We start from the raw sequence: 16,853 nt of genomic DNA on the forward strand, positions 1-16,853 counted from the left end.
CTCAAGCGTCTGAACATCGGCATTGCAGCTCTCTCTGAGGTTCGGAGACCGGATCGTGGCGAGATCTTGGCGGTTGGTGACACCTACTATTGGTCATGTCGCTCTGATGGTTACCATTCCCAAGGAGTTGCTGTAGCTGTGTCCAATAAGCTGACTCCAATAATAATTGAGGTAACACCGGTCAACGAGCGTATTATGAGACTAAGGATTCGTCACTCCTTGGGTGTCGTTTCCTTGGTCTCTGTATTTGTTCCGACTGAGGCGAGTGGTCTCATCATGCCTCGGCTCATCATGCTTGGCCATTGAATTAATACTAGGTGAGGTTGACTCAGGCTGTCATCCTTCCGAGGTCGGCAAAATGAGTACCAGCTTGCTGGGATGATTGAGCCATTCGAGTGTCCTGCGTCGGAGTGGCGACCCATCCAGGAATTGTGCCCAATAGCCCAGGAGACTGCTTCGGCAGCTCCAATGTTCTGTACAGGGTATGGTCCCAATACAATGAATGGATGGATATCAGTCTCCTTTATACAAAGCACAACATCACCACTGAGGCTGCCAGGAAACAGCAAAAAAACAACAACTGGAGATTGAGCTGCAAAGAGCTTCGGTGATATCCAATGACTTTCTGATATCACCGAAGGTCTTTGAAGCAACGGTGGAAGAAATAATGAAGAGCTGGGAGATGAAGTTGTGAATTGTTGTAGTGACAGATTCAGGAAAAGTGCATTAAGCATCAAAATGGATCTGGAAATGAATTTGAAGAAAACCAAAAGCCACGGTCATTGTGTGAACATGGAAATGTTCAAAGAATATCGACTGCCTGTCCTAACAGATGGATGTGAAACTGGATCCTTCATTCAAATATTATAAGAAAGCGACAGACGACGAATACTTATGGAAACATGCATGCTCCGAACGAGAAAGGACAGGAAAATAAACGAATGGGTGAGAGTGCAAACAAGAAGGTACATGACACCATCGAAAAAGTAAAGAAACTCAAATGGCAATGGGCAATCGTCATGTCGCAAGGATGTTGATCATCGTTGGACAAAGGAAATATTGGAGCGGATCCCAAGGAACAAAAAACGGTCAAGAGGTTTGCAGAAGCAAGTTGGATGAGACTTGCCCAAGACATGTTAACGGAGGTCTTGGGGAGGTCTTTATCTAGCAATTGATGAAGGACTGTCAATGGCTGTTGATGAAAATAAAGGTCGTTGATGATGATGATTGAGAAATATAAAGGGGTGGTGTGTTTTTTTTTTGGGGATTATCCTGAGTATCTCTTAATGATAACTTTTTGAACACCACACCTCATATCTCAATATCTCATACAAAGCCAGTCAAAGGGTGGAGGAGCTCCTTGTGAGCCAACAGTCATCAACATCTGGTGCCCAACTGCATCTGCAGTGGGAATTACCTTTCCGAGGAGGTTGCTGAAGGATTTGCACTCCCACCACCATAAAGACACCACTCCACAACAACACATGAAGTGGTGTGTGGCGGGGTGGTGCTGAGGTGTCGTTCACCAGACGGCTGTCTCCTCGGGTTAACTTGAGGCGGTCTCTTTGGGTGGGTGCCTGGAATGTCCAATCCCGAAGATATGGGGATGCGCCAGGCATCTCTCTGAGGGATGGCCACGCGGAGGTCCTTAGAGTACCGGCAGAAAGTGGATGAGATGTTGATCGGTATCTCAAGGAGATGCCGATAAACCTGCTGCAACCATGAGGCATGTGGTCAGCTCATTGGGCTCCTCCACTCACAAGGCTCCCTCGCTGAGAGAATCTGGTGAGCAGGCTCAGCGTCACGAAAACGAGCCACATGGCCATATAGTCGCAGCTGATGCTCACGGACTATAGAGGTAACAAATCTCATTTCAGTCTCTCTCAGCAACAGCTCATTGGACAGAATGTCCGTCCAGTGATAGCCAAGTATTCTCCAAACAGACCTGGTACCAAAGGAATTAAGTCTCCGTCTCAGATCCATGGTCAGAATCCAAGTCTCACATCCATAGAGCAAGACTGGAAGCACCAAGGACCTGAAGAATCAGCCTTTTGTCCGAGCATCAACCCTCGGTAGTGGTTGCAATCCTGGTGATCACCCTTTCCTTTCCAGAGATGGACAACAAAGCCCCTCTTTCAGTCAGTTGGGATGATGCCTGTGTACCAGGCAGAGCACAGAGTGACATGCAACGACATGAGTACAGCATTTCCTCCAGCCTTGAGAAGCTCAGCATGGATGCCACAGATACCTGGAGCTTTACCCCATGTCAACCACTTCACCGCAGCCCGTGTTTCCAGAAACGAAGGTGGATGACAGTTGATTGGAGGGTCAGCAATAGGAATAGGAACAGCCCTGACATCCAACTCTACAGCTGGTGAATCAGCCTGGTACAGCCGCTCAAAGTAACCGGCCCAGCGGGCCTTCACTTCTGACTCCTGTGTCAACAGCCCACCACCCTCTGCTCTAACTGCAGTACACCGAGGGATGGGCTTGGACGAACACAATGCGTGAATTTCCCTGTTAGCGGGACGAGAATCACTTGACCACAGGTGATGCTCTACCCCCTCACAGATTCCTCGCACATAGGCCTCCTTGTCCACCCTCAGCACACGTACAGTTTTATGCCTCAGCTCCCTGAACAGTTCAGCTCTGCCATTCAGCCTGGCACTGCGACTCTGGTCAATGGTATGCAGTGTCCCTTGAGAGAGAAAATTCTTCTTCTCCCTTCAGTGAGTTCCAAGACATCTACCAGAAACATCAAGGATGGTGGTCTTGAAGGCACTCCACAACTCTTCAGGATACCCCAAAGCACCCAGACCCCCCAAGTCTCCACTTAGCTTGTTTGCAAACTCCTCAGTTACCCTCTCATCCTTGAGCTTGCCAACATCCAGCCAAGGCTGGGATGGTACTCCATCCAGCCAACCTCGGTCACGGATCCACATCAGCAGATCCACAACCTCGGTCACGGATCCACATCAGCAGATCCACAACCTCGGTCACGGATCCACATCAGCAGATCCACAACCTCGGTCACTGATCCACATCAGCAGATCCACAACCTCGGTCACGGATCCACATCAGCAGATCCACAACCTCGGTCACGGATCCACATCAGCAGACCCACAACCTCGGTCACGGATCCACATCAGCAGACCCACAACCTCGGTCACGGATCCACATCAGCAGATTACCTACATTGGTAAATCCACAACCACTGTTGCATCCAGGTAGTTAATCAACCCATCGATGTAATATTGTTACGAATTTGGAGGCTTACTGCACACAACAGCCAGAGTCCTTATCGCTCAGTAATATCGGTAAGTGTGTGTTTTTTAGTTAGAATCCATCTCCTGTGCTAACAGGAATTTTGTACGTGTGCTGTGGGTTATATTATAGATAGGATTTTTTTTACATTTTACATCAACCCCCTGCTCATCAACCATCAACGACAACCCTCTGCTCGCGGCATTGTCAGCACTCTTCACGCGCTCGCCGGCATGCGGGAATGTCTGGAATTCCATGACCCAGGCGGTGTGCGTTTCGGTGTGGATATCGCACCGTATATGGTCACAAAGCGTTTCGCTTTGACTGCGCACCAAATAAGGGTATGCGTCGTTTTCCACCCAATGGGTGATGAGCAGACCAGAGTCGGGGCGGTCCTTGGCAAGAAGGTGGAGCCGTGACACGCCGTCCACCCAATGGGAGCAGGCCACGGGAGCGGACGGGCCCCAAAAAGAAAAGAGACAGAAGGGATTGAATTGCGTCCAGTCTGCTCGAGTGTGAGTCTCTGTCCGGAAGACGGATTGCGCGGATCCGAGGCGTCTCGTTTGGCGCATTGCTGCGGGCGGTCGACCATCTCAACTCGGGAGATCATCTCATTTCGCCTGCCTGCGAGCCGGAGGAGAGTGCCAATGCCTGACGCTATCTTCCGTACCTGGTGCTTGGAGCGGCCTCGTGTTGTGGGTTCGAGTCTCGTTACCCCAAGATCGTCGAGAACCACACAAGGTGGACAGGTCCAAGCTCGCTTTTCTTCCCTCAGCCCATCTTCCCTCCGAGCTGACGGGGCAATAAAGACCTCGAGGTCCATCTCTTTCTGGGCATTTGTGTGTGCGTGTGTGTGTCGTTGGGCCCTGTCTATAAGTAACAACTGTGTAAGTGCTTTCTTTGCTCATTGTACATTGCATTTCTTATAGTCGTGATAACTCTGCTCTTTGTGTGCTTCCCTTCCCCAATTATTGTAAAATAAATTCCCCTCTAGTTGAATGTCCCAGCTCGTCCTTGTCCTTTCTACCATTGGTTTGCCGCTCTGCGAATGGGAATTAGGAAGGCTGTTGCCGTAGTTGTACATTTGGACCGACGGGCCTCGGTAACCATCTGCTCGGGTTACGCACAGTTCGAGTATAGTAACGGCTCGTTCCGCTCGAGGCCTGCCGAGGGTGTGAATTCCCCGGGAGCTTTGCCACGTGGATACTTAGGTATATTGAAGTTGGCAATTAACTCTACTCCACGCGGTCGAATTATTGGCGATTTATGGTCCTGTAAGTGTAAGGGACCCGTACTTTTGGATTTATCTGAAAGGTACGACCTAAATTCCGGGTGTTCGGTGGATCCGACTCCACTGCTCCATCTTGCGGTTGTGATCACCACCGAGACCTAAATTCCGGGTGTTCGGTGGAGCCGACTCCACTGCTCTATCCAGCGGTCGTGATCGCCACCGAGACCCGGGCTCACAACAATATCACCAAAAAAGCAGACTTCACTCACTCGAGCATTTAATGTATTCTCATACAGTTACATCTCCCATCACACGTTCTATTCTTTATGATAATACATGAAATCATGCACATCGTACCTTAAATATAACACGTCCACCGACAAGCACGACCATCCCACTCACCTCTGGATCAAACTGTTATTTAAAGGACCCATGACACCCAAAAGTACTGAAATTGCATATATATATATATATATATATATATATATATATATATATATATATATATATATATGTCCTATAGGAGTTTTCCATCGTGATTTCAGATCTGACAATGTTTTTTTCACAATACTCGTTCCGTAAAATGTAAAAAACAAACCTCTTCGGGAACGCCCCTAAAAATTCTACTGAAAGGGGCGTAACCCACATGACGTCATCTCCAGAACGACAAAGGCTGCACGTAAATTACTTGGGTTGGTGGTCTACGTGATTCTATTGGCTTTCTGTGTGTTTCCACATTCGATTGGTCGACTCAATCGCTTCGTTCATTTCTGCTTTAAAAAATCAAACATTTGGTTTTGAATAATGGATGACATGGACTTTGATTTGTCTGGTCATGACAGTGAGTGTGAGAGAAATGAAGGATTTTGGTTTGAATCACATGGAGAATTGTCGGATAACGTAGTCGCGGGAGGTGAAGTTCAGGCAGCTGGAAATGAAATACGGCGTTACCAGTTCGAGCACGAAGCGGGATAAGCAGAGGAAACTGGCGATGAAATTCCTGAAATTCATGATGATCGGGAGGACATCGAAGAAAGACTTGGCAATAACAACTGGTTAGACTAAATCCTATTTGTAATTCAATAATGTAAATTCGACTTGCATACTGCTCGATATCAGAAATATTTTAGTGAGGTGACATGACCAGCGCAGCGCAGCGGACATGTTTCTCCGCGGCAAATTAATCATAAACAAGGCTGGCGCATGTCATCGGCCGTATCTCTCCGCACATAAAACGAAGCAATCTCCCTTCCGGATATGATGAAAACTTGTGTGCAGAACACACCTTGTGACACAATTGTCTAGAGTAGTCCGATAAATCTGACGTTCCGTTGCATTATTATTTTTTTATTCCTACTGTCGTCATGTAGTGCCAGTAGAAAACAATGAAGAAAAGAGAATAACAAAAGAAAGCTACAGCACATCAGATTTATCGGACTAGTCGGACGGACGACGGATTTATCAGACTCGTCTAGACTCTATAGAGTTGACAAGTAACTTGTATTAGCATGCACACAATGTATAAGTCAATGCGTAAGAGTCCCGAGGATATGAGGCCGTGTAATAGGACAGATAAATTTGTCTTTCATAGTTGTGCCAACATATTTTTCCCTGTTCATTTATTACAGCATTTTGGCTAAATGTTAATGAATAGCAAGCCAATGGAAGCAGTACCTTCACTTTCGAATAAACCCATGTATGTCGAGTACAGCCATACCTGGCTTGTATGTATGTGGAATCATACCTATCCCACCAGGCTGGTTTCACGAACAATTCAATAAGCTGCAAAATGTGGGTGCAGGTTTTTCACATTGTTTGATTTTAAAATTACCTCCTTTCCCCTTGAAATGATGCAATATTAATATTTAGTATTTTACTTGTATGTCCCTGTAAGTTTCTTTTTTAATGGAAACGTTCAACAGTCACATTTTATATTTTGTGGACATGGGGGTATAGCCCTTTATGGTGCATACATGGATTGGATTTGTTCACGACTACGACAAGGTAGTAAAGGGATAAATAATTACCTCGTGATTGTTGTGCATACACGGCTCAGAAGCAGAATTTCTTTTCCGTGAAACAATCACAGGAATTAAGACGATCAGTGAGATAACAAACACACGTGCACAATGCATTTGTACGTACTTTATACGGCGCGCGACGTCCAATCGATCCACTCTGTGCGAGTCGCATTCTGGAGATGACGTCAACGGTCACGTGACCTGTGGTTCGCTGAACTCAACTTTTTTGAGGGGCGGAGAATAGCAAGTTGTGAAAAGCACTACAAATGTTCGAAATATTGGTCTAATTATCCCATTGTTGATTTTAAATGAGAAACATGGGTGATTTCTTCACTGGGAAGGTCAAGTTAATAGATAAATAACCAGAAAGGTTTGAGTGTCATGGGACCTTTAAATATTCAAACGGTTATTTATAAATAGTTTACCTGCTGCTTTATCTCCAAGCAACCACTGAAATAGGTTTGAATGATATATGTATGTATTTATTTTTTTTATTATGTATTTATATAAATATCTCGTTTATAATATTTTCACTATTCATATTGTATTTCACTAATTCTATTTAGGATTGTTTGATGATCCACAAGAAAACTTGTTTTCATGTGCTAACTGTAGCTCCCTGTGTTAGTCAACGTCTGACTCGTATTAATCTATTGACAAGTTCAGTGCTGTATTGGTAAACGTCTGACGAGTTGTTTTCATATATTGACAAGTTCAGTGCTGTATTAGTAAACGTCTGACTCGTTGTTTTAATCTCTTGACAAGTTCAGTGCTGTATTAGTAAACGTCTGACTAGTTGTTTTAACCTATTCACAAGTTCAGTGCTGTTTTAGTAAACGTCTGACTAGTTGTTTTAACCTATTCACAAGTTCAGTGCTGTTTTAGTAAACATCTGACTCGTTGTTTTAATCTATTGATAAGTTCAGTGCTGTACTAGTAAATGTCTAACTAGTTGTTTTAACCTATTCACAAGTTCAGTGCTGTTTTAGTAAACATCTGACTAGTTGTTTTAATCTGTTGATAAGTTCAGTGCTGTATTAGTAACCGTCTGACTCGTTGTTTTATTCTATTGACAAGTTCAGTGCTGTATTTGTAAACGTCTGACTACTTGTTTTAATCTATTGATAAGTTCAGTGCTGTATTAGTAAACGTCTGACTAGTTGTTATAATATATTGCCAAGTTCAGTGCTGTATTAGTAAACGTCTGACTCGTTGTTTTAATCTATTGACAAGTTCAGTGCTGTATTAGTAAACGTCTGACTCGTTGTTTTAATCTATTGACAAGTTCAGTGCTGTATTAGTAAACGTCTGACTCGTTGTTTTAATCTCTTGACAAGTTCAGTGCTGTATTAGTAAACGTCTGACGAGTTGTTTTAATCTATTGATAAGTTCAGTGCTGTATTAGTGAACGTCTGACTAGTTGTTATAATCTATTGACAAGTTCAGTGTTGTATTAGTAAATGTCTGACTCGTTTTAATCTCTTGACAAGTTCAGTGCTGTATTAGTAAACGTCTAACGAGTTGTTTTAATCTCTTGACAAATTCAGTGCTGTATTCGTAAACGTCTGACTAGTTGTTATAATCTATTGACAAGTTCAGTGCTGTATTAGTAAATGTCTGACTCGTTTTAATCTATTGACAAGTTCAGTGCTGTATTAGTGAACGTCTGACTAGTTGTTATAATCTATTGACAAGTTCAGTGCTGTATTAGTAAATGTCTGACTCGTTTTAATCTCTTGACAAGTTCAGTGCTGTATTAGTAAACATCTGACTCGTTGTTTTAATCTCTTGACAAGTTCAGTGCTGTATTAGTAAACGTCTGACTCGTTGGTTTAATCTATTAATAAGTTCAGTGCTGTATTAGTAAACGTCTAACTAGTTGTTTTAATCTCTTGACAAATTCAGTGCTGTATTCGTAAACGTCTGACTTAATTGTTCAGTGCTGTGTTTGTTTGCGCTCACAGTCCTAATTATTTCACCTGCAACTGTACAACAGAATAACTTCTCAGGAATATTTCTGTTTAAGAAAGGAATTCGGACAATGTGGAATGGAAAAGCATTTCGTTTATCAAATAATTTGGTGTGAAATTAATTTTTATTGATATCGATTAGTAATTCCAAAAAAGAAACTAAAGTGTAAGTTTGTTTTCCCTTTTTAAAATTCGAGTTATTTTGGATTTACAGAATATCATCATGAAGCTGATCAAACACAAATAAACACACACTGGCATTTATTATTATGCATACGGTAATTGTTCTCCTTGTAAGTGTCTGCAGCTGTGGACGAACCCGGGTAGGGTTTGAAACAGTAAAGGGCCTTACCTTGTGCAGCTCTGTGGAATATTAGTTTGGCGAGAAAGGTAGAGGGTGTTATTAATTATTATCAAGTACTGGCCTCTTATCGGGAATAATTGATTGAGGTGAAAGCTGATTGGTTGTTCCCTCCAATTACGGGCGAGGGACATCATCGGACCTCTGGTGTCTGTGTGTTTTAATTACATTTTTTCAGTTTTCCTTTGAATTTACAATCCGTGTAAGTCGTGATATCTCGCCAACGGAACGTAAGAACGTCCTTTTGAGTGGTGTTCGATGATATAATCCAATGAGTGCGCAAAGGTTTCCCTTTCATCAATCAATTGGGTGTCCCATTGTGACGTTGAAGTAACATCGGCCGCACGTGCGTCCATTGTGACGTATTTAACGGCGTCACGTGACCACGTCGATCTGATGACCACGTCGTTCCCCAAAAAGCTGAAGGAAACCTTTGGAATAACCCTAACCGTCTTCCTCAGAGAGTCAGAGGCACCGATCGTCGCGATCCCTTCACCGTCCTTCAGCCACCGCCTCAACGCCACCACAACTCATCGTGCCGTACCGTGTTTGTCCCATTTATTCGTTTGATCCCCCTCCTCCCCCTTTCCGACCGCCCCTCAATGTGTTTTCTCATTCCGTCCCCCCCTCCTGGCCGTCCATCGCCGTGTGATTTTTCGAGGAACTTGCTCCGTTTTCTCATGCCGGCGTCAGGGAGACCGAGACCCGCCTCGTTGTGAGTCGACACTGGTGAGTGTCCGATGCTCTTTATTTTGTCGAATTTCTCTTTCTCCCGACGACTTGTTTTAGCCTCGTACACGTTTTATTTTATATTTTTTATTTCTCCTTCCTCTTATCATTTTGAACAAAGGGAATTGTGCGTCCGTGGAAGCCGTTTTTTTTGTCGATGTGCGATCATTTGAAAACACGAGTCTGAGGGACAGACGGGCGGGAGAGTCTGTCCGCACGATGGGCGTGCAATCTGGGCTTCGATGAAGAAGAAGAAGAAGAATAAGAATAAGAAGAAGAAGAAGAATAAGAAGAAGAAGAAGAAGAAGAAGAAGAAGAGGCGAAATTGAGATTTGAAAGTGTTTCGGTGTCTCCGGACGGTCTGTCCGCTTCTCGTACGTCACCGAACCGGCCACAAACCCCACAAACCACAAGATTAGCGCAATGGCGACTGGCGGCTCCATATTTATACGGTTTATATGTTTTACTGCGGCATCATCTCTTCATTCCTGTCCAAAGCCCTCCCCAGACGTTATTTTATTTGCACCTGGTGCAGGTGTGAAAACCGGAAAGCAAAGTATCAAATCCACGATTTATTTGCAAAAAGCCTTCTCGTTCCTTTGGATGGTTCCCGTTGAAAAGTCCCTTCTGATGTTAGTTCTCTCTCTCTCTCTCTCTCTCTCTCTCTCTCTCTCTCTCTCTCTCTCTCTCTCTCTCTCTCTGTCTGTCTGTCTGTCTGTCTGTCTGTCTGTCTGTCTGTCTGTCTGTCTCTCTGTCTCTCTGTCTCTCTGTCTCTCTGTCTGTCTCTCTGTCTCTCTGTCTCTCTGTCTCTCTTTCTCTTTCTCTTTCTCTTTCTCTTTCTCTTTCTCTTCCTCTCTCTCCCCATACCCTCCCCTCCTCCTCTCTCTCCCCCTCTCTCTCTCCCCTCCCCCTCCGCCATCTCTCTCCCTCTTCCCTGGACATGGTCACCATCTTGTCGTTCTTGAAATGCATGTTAAACGAGGTCCATCACACAGGGTTTGTGACTACAAATGACCCCATGTACACCACTTGTATCGTCTGAGTAAGCTGCTGTGCACCTCTCATGGGAATAACTCAAACCTGAACACTCACTGCTGTTATCGGTTCCTGTTAAAGTCCAGTACTGGGTACGTGTGTGTGTGTGTGTGTGTGTGTGCGTGTGTGCGTGTGTGCGTGTGTGCGTGTGTGCGTGTGTGTGTGTGTGTGTGTGCATCCATTGGGACCATACTCTGTGCAGAGCGTTGGTGCTGCGTATTAAATCAGTCTCCTTGGCTATTAGACACAATCCTGGACGGGTCGCCACTCCGACACAGTGTACCAGCATGCTGACACTCATTTTGCCGACCTCGGAAGGATGACAGGCCGAGTCAACCCCACCTGGTATTAATTCAACAGCTGAGCGAGATTTCAACTCAGGATCCGAGGATTCCAAGCCACCCCCCCCCCCCCGAACCATTAAGCCAACACCAGGCATACATACATTCATACATACATTCATACATACATACATACATACATGTTTTATTATTTATTTATGCATGCTGACATGCATATAATTTCAAATTGGGGGTTGGGATGTTTTCTGCTTCCAGATTTACATGTAATTAATTATTGGTTCAAATAGACAAGGAATAGATTGCATGAGTTCACGATCCTTTTAAGGAAGGATAAATTGAAAATGTTTAGATTTGTTTTATTTCATTAGTTTTTGTATACATCGTCAAGGCTCGTGGAAGAGCTCGAACTGGTACACTGAACGGATCAGGCCGAAAGGAACAGCAGAGAGAAAAGAGGGGTTGGGGCACCAACAGCAGAGTTGAAGGCCATGATAGTGGGAGACTTGAACAAACAATGAGTGTGGGGAGGAATGGGGGGGGAGGTGGCAGGACAAGATGCATGGGGTGCACAAGATGGATACAGAAGGAAGCTACATGTGCATGTGATATTTGCATACTTACCCTACTCTTCCTCCCCCCCCCCCCCGCCCAGAAAAAAATTTTGGGGTGTTTTTTTTTTCGTCATGACCTTCGTTCCAGTCCGTACCAAGTCTTCGGGGCCCAACCTTCCACTCAACTTTTACAATACCAGATAGTTGAACCAAAAAAAAACAAACAAACAAGAAAAAGAGCGATCAGAGATTGCAGACCCTCGCCAGGACTTGTTTTGTGTAGTTTTGTGCAGTGTATTTTGTGTGGTATTTGTGTACTGGTGTGTTACGTAATAAATAATTATTGATTAGTTATATTATTGATTATTATAATTAATTATTGATCAGTAACAGTTATTAAGTGGCATTTCTAATTATGTCTATTATAATAGACATAATTAGAAATACCACTTTATAACTGCTGGCAGTGATGATCGGGTACCAAGACGTCCTGCTTTGATTGAACACCTGACCCTTGACACAAGACGTTTTTCATCATTATTAAATTGAATTTAGAATAGATTTGAAATAAATTAAATTAAAATCAAATGGAAGACCAACTTGGGACAGTCATGCATTGGAGTAATCAGAAGAAATCCAAACAAGCAAAAAGCAAAGATGGAGTCATCAGGAGGAGCCTCGATAGGATTCGGGCTTCAGCTACGACTACTCTACCTTCAAACCCATCCAGGCACAGCCAAGTGAGCCTCATTCACAAAATTTTTTTAAACCAGTTCTAAAAAAAAATAATTCTGGCTGCCAAACCATGTGTCCAATCAAATTTAAAGCCTTTATTCCTCCATCACTATTAAATCATTATTGTGAAGTTTCATGTCGATCAATGAAGTGGTTCAAGAGAAAGAATTAATACAACATTTGCTCAATCCATTATGGCTACCAGACCATGTGACCTATGAAATATTAATGAACACCTTTGTACCCACAAGGCTTGGGGAACATGTGTATGAACTTTCCCCTCACTCTTTCCCCGACACTCCTCTGTCCAGCTGTTCTGGAGAATAATTTTTTTAATCGGTTTTAGGATAAATCCAATATGGCTGCCAAACCACATGACAGATGATGTCATCAATTTTTTTTCTGTGGACCATTTTAGTCCGAGATGACCCTCAAAAATTTTCATACTGATCAGATGTAGCGGTCTATGTATGCAATTATAACGTCATAACGAAGGCACCTATGATGTCATAAAAATCACACTTATTTCCCATGAGTAGATGCCATGTGCCAAGTTTCAATTTTTTTCCTTGGTGTGGTTTCAGAGATACAGAGGTCCAAAGTTTTTCCTTTTTTCCAACATGGCTGCCAAACAATATGACGTATGATGTCATAATTACCATTGAAACATTCTGCGTGAGTCGTCCTTCCTTTGGTGGAAATTTAGTGTTAATCAGACAAGTGGTTGGAAAGAAAAACTCGTTCTGTGCGGACAAACAAAGAGACAAGCAAACGGACCCAAATGCAATACACTCTCCTCTGGTGAGGATAAAAACCATCTTACTTTAGTGGTAAACCCACATACATACAAGCACACATGCATACACACATACCCATATATATATATATATATATATATATATATATATATATATATATATATATATATATATATATATATATATATATACACACATACCCACATGCAAACATACTCACATATATACGTACATAACCACACACATACATACATACGTACCTATATGCATACATACATTCCCACATACATACACACGTACCGACATGCATACATACATGCATACCCAAGTGCATACATACATACATACATATCCATAATACCCACATGCAAACATATATACATACATGCCCACATGCAAACATACCCATGTCCACACATAAATACACACATACATATCCACATACATCCATACATAATACCCAGATACATACATACCCACATACATCCATACATAATACCCAGATACATACATACATACCCACATACATAAATAGCCACATACATACATATATACATACATGCCCACATGCAAACATACCCATATCCCCACATGCATACATACATACCCACATACATACATATCCACACACATCCATACATAATACCCAGATACATACATACATATCCACATACATACATATACATACATACCCACATACATACATATCCACATACATCCGTACATAATACCCAGATACATACATCCATACCCACACACATACAAATGCATACATACCCACATACATACATACATATATAGCTACCCACATGCATGTATACGTACATATCCACATAATGCTTACATTACACATGTACATACCCACCATACATGCTTACATTACACACGTACATACCCACCATACATGCTTACATTACACACGTACATACCCACATATGTGCTTACATTACACATGTACATACCCACCATACATGCTTACATTAAACATGTACATACCCACCATACATGCTTACATTACACATGTACATACCCACCATACATGCTTACATTACACATGCACATACCCACCATACATGCTTACATTACACATGTACATACCCACCATACATGCTTACATTACACAGGTACATACCCACCATACATGGTTACATTACACATGTACATACCCACATACATGCTTACATTACACATGTACATACCCATATACATGCTTACATTACACATGTACATACCCACCATACATGCATACATACATACGTACGTACGTACATACATACATACATACACTACCGGTCAAAAGTTTTAGAACACCCCCATTTTTCCAGTATTTACTGAAATTTAAGCAGTTTAATGTTTCAATGTACTCTGAAATTAAAGCACAGAACAAATAAACAATTTCAGATAAAAAAAAAATCATGGAATCGTTTTGTTCAACAAAATTTAATCCAAATTTTTGACTCATCAAAGTTGCCACCTTTTGCAGACAAAACAGCCGAACATACTCGTGGCATTCTTTCTACAATGGAAATCAAATATTGTTCGGAAAGTTCTTCCCAACACTGTTGCAGAAGTTCCCACAAATGTGTTGTACTTGTAGGTTGCTTTGCTTTCACCTTTCTGTCCAGTTCATCCCAAACAAGCTCGATGGGGTTTAAGTCTGGAGACTGTGCTGGCCATTCCATGATTTGAAGCCTACCGTCTTGTTCTTTTCTTCTAAGGTAGTTCTGACATAGCCTGGAGGTATGTTTTGGGTCGTCATCTTGCTGTAGGATGAACCCCTGATCAACTAGGCGTAGACCAGAGGGTATTGCATGGCCTGCAAAATGCTGTGGTAGCCCTTTTAGTTCAGGGTGCCAGTCACTCTGTGCAAATCGGCGACTCTGGATCCAGCAAAAGAGCCCCAGATCATCACGCTTCCTCCTCCATATTTAACAGTTGGTGTCACACACTGAGGAACCATCCTTTCGCCGACTCGACGGTGTACAAAAACCCTGCGTGATGAACCGAAGATTTCAAATTTTGATTCATCGGTCCATGAGACCTTCTTCCAGTTTTCAGTAGTCCACTGGTGGTGCTTCATGGCCCAGGCAAGCCTCTTTTTCTTATTTTGCTATCTGAGCAATGGCTTTCTTACTGCCACTCGACCTGTCAAACCTGCATCTCAAAATCTTCTCTTCACAGTTGAAACTGAGACTTCCTCACTTCGACCAGTACTAAGCTGTGCTTGAAGCTGTTGTCCTGTGAGCCGTCTATCATGCAAGCTGTTGACTCTCAGAAACTTGTCTTCTGATTGTGTTGTGGCTTTGGGTTTGCCAGACCTCTTCCTGTCAGAGTTTCCTCCAGGTTCCAAGTGCCTTTTGATGGTGTCGGAAACTGTACTCACTGACACCTTGGCTTACTTTGCAATTTCTCTCAAGGAAAGACTTATACTTCTAAGGGTTATAATGGTCTCTGTCTTCCTTTGTTAATTTTCTTTTTCTCACCATTATGATAGCAATATTGTCCAAATAATGCTTCAGATGGTGTAGCAACACAGTCTGTTCCAACACTGCTTTTATACAGCCAGAGGATTTGTAACTAATCAACAAAAGTTGGGACACATGTCAGAATTGTTTGCATCAACTTTCAAGGCTTAATTTACTTCCATTGCTGCAGAACAGCTGCAGTTCCTAATCCATTACTTGTTCCTTGAAAAGGGCCTTTTTTAACAACTCTGAAATTACATTATTTTTCAGTTTTTGGAAACCTAAACTTTTTCTTTTTAATCTCTGGCAGTTTACCACTTAGCTTTGTTCCATTTCAGGTTATTCACTGGACTTGAACTGCTTAAATTTCAGTAAAAACTGGAAAAATGGGGGTGTTCTAAAACTTTTGACTGGTAGTGTACATGCATACGTACGTACACACATACGTATATACGTGCATACATGCGTGCGCACATACATACATAAATACATGCATGCATACATCCATGCCTACATTCATAGGTACATACATACGTACATACATCTGTGTGTACATACGTACGCGCATACATACGTGCATACATACATACATGCGTGCCCACATACGTACATACATACAAACATACATACGCACAAACATACATACATACGTACGTACATACATACATACGTGCTCACATACATACACCAATACATACGTACAAACATACAGACATACGTTCGTGCATACGTACATACATACATACGTGCCTACATACGTACATGCGTACGTACAATGTACATACATACATACGTGCCGACGTACGTACGTACATACATGCATACATAAGTGCCTACATACGTACGTACATACATACATACGTGCCTACATACGTACGTACGTACATACATACATACGTGCATACATAAGCACATACATACTTGCGTACGTGCATACATACGTATGTACATACATACGTGCCAACATAATACATACATACATATGTGCACACATACATTCATGCATACATACATACGCACATGCATACATACATACCCACATGCATACATATATACATACCCACATACATATATACATACCCACATGCATACATACTTACACACATACATGCATACATACAGACATGCATACATACCCACATACATCCCCACATGCATACATACCCACATGAATACATACCGACATGCATACATACATACCAACATGCATACATACATACGTACCCACATGAATACATACTGACATGCATACATACATACATACCCACATGAATACATACCGACATGCATACATACCCACATGCATACATATATACGTACCCATATGCATGCATACATATATACTTACCCACATATCCATAATACCCATATGAATACATATACAGTATATATATATATATATATATATATATATATATATATATATATATA

General features: G+C 42.4%; 2 protein-coding genes across 7 annotated transcripts in view; one reads left to right on the forward strand and one right to left on the reverse strand.

Annotated features, from left to right (window-relative positions):
* LOC147029069 (actin-like protein 6A) overlaps positions 1-16,853 on the reverse strand; it is a 181,069-nt gene that overhangs the window by 78,554 nt on the left and 85,662 nt on the right. The gene's annotated exons all lie outside the window — the stretch shown is intronic.
* Positions 9,233-16,853, forward strand: part of LOC147029070 (guanine nucleotide-binding protein G(I)/G(S)/G(T) subunit beta-1) — a 97,139-nt gene continuing 89,518 nt past the window's right edge. For 2 of the 5 annotated variants that reach the window (XM_085880001.1, XM_085880003.1), the window contains exon 1: positions 9,233-9,576. The gene's annotated coding sequence lies outside the window, so the exon portion shown is untranslated. The remainder of the gene's footprint in view (positions 9,577-16,853) is intronic. The other 3 variants (XM_085880004.1, XM_085880005.1, XM_085880000.1) reach the window with 2 other exon arrangements.

The sequence above is a fragment of the Eptatretus burgeri genome, chromosome 4 (assembly GCF_056783735.1).
Source record: "Eptatretus burgeri isolate ZD-2024b chromosome 4, Ebu_testis_v1, whole genome shotgun sequence".
In the NCBI taxonomy this organism is placed as follows: domain Eukaryota; kingdom Metazoa; phylum Chordata; class Myxini; order Myxiniformes; family Myxinidae; genus Eptatretus; species Eptatretus burgeri.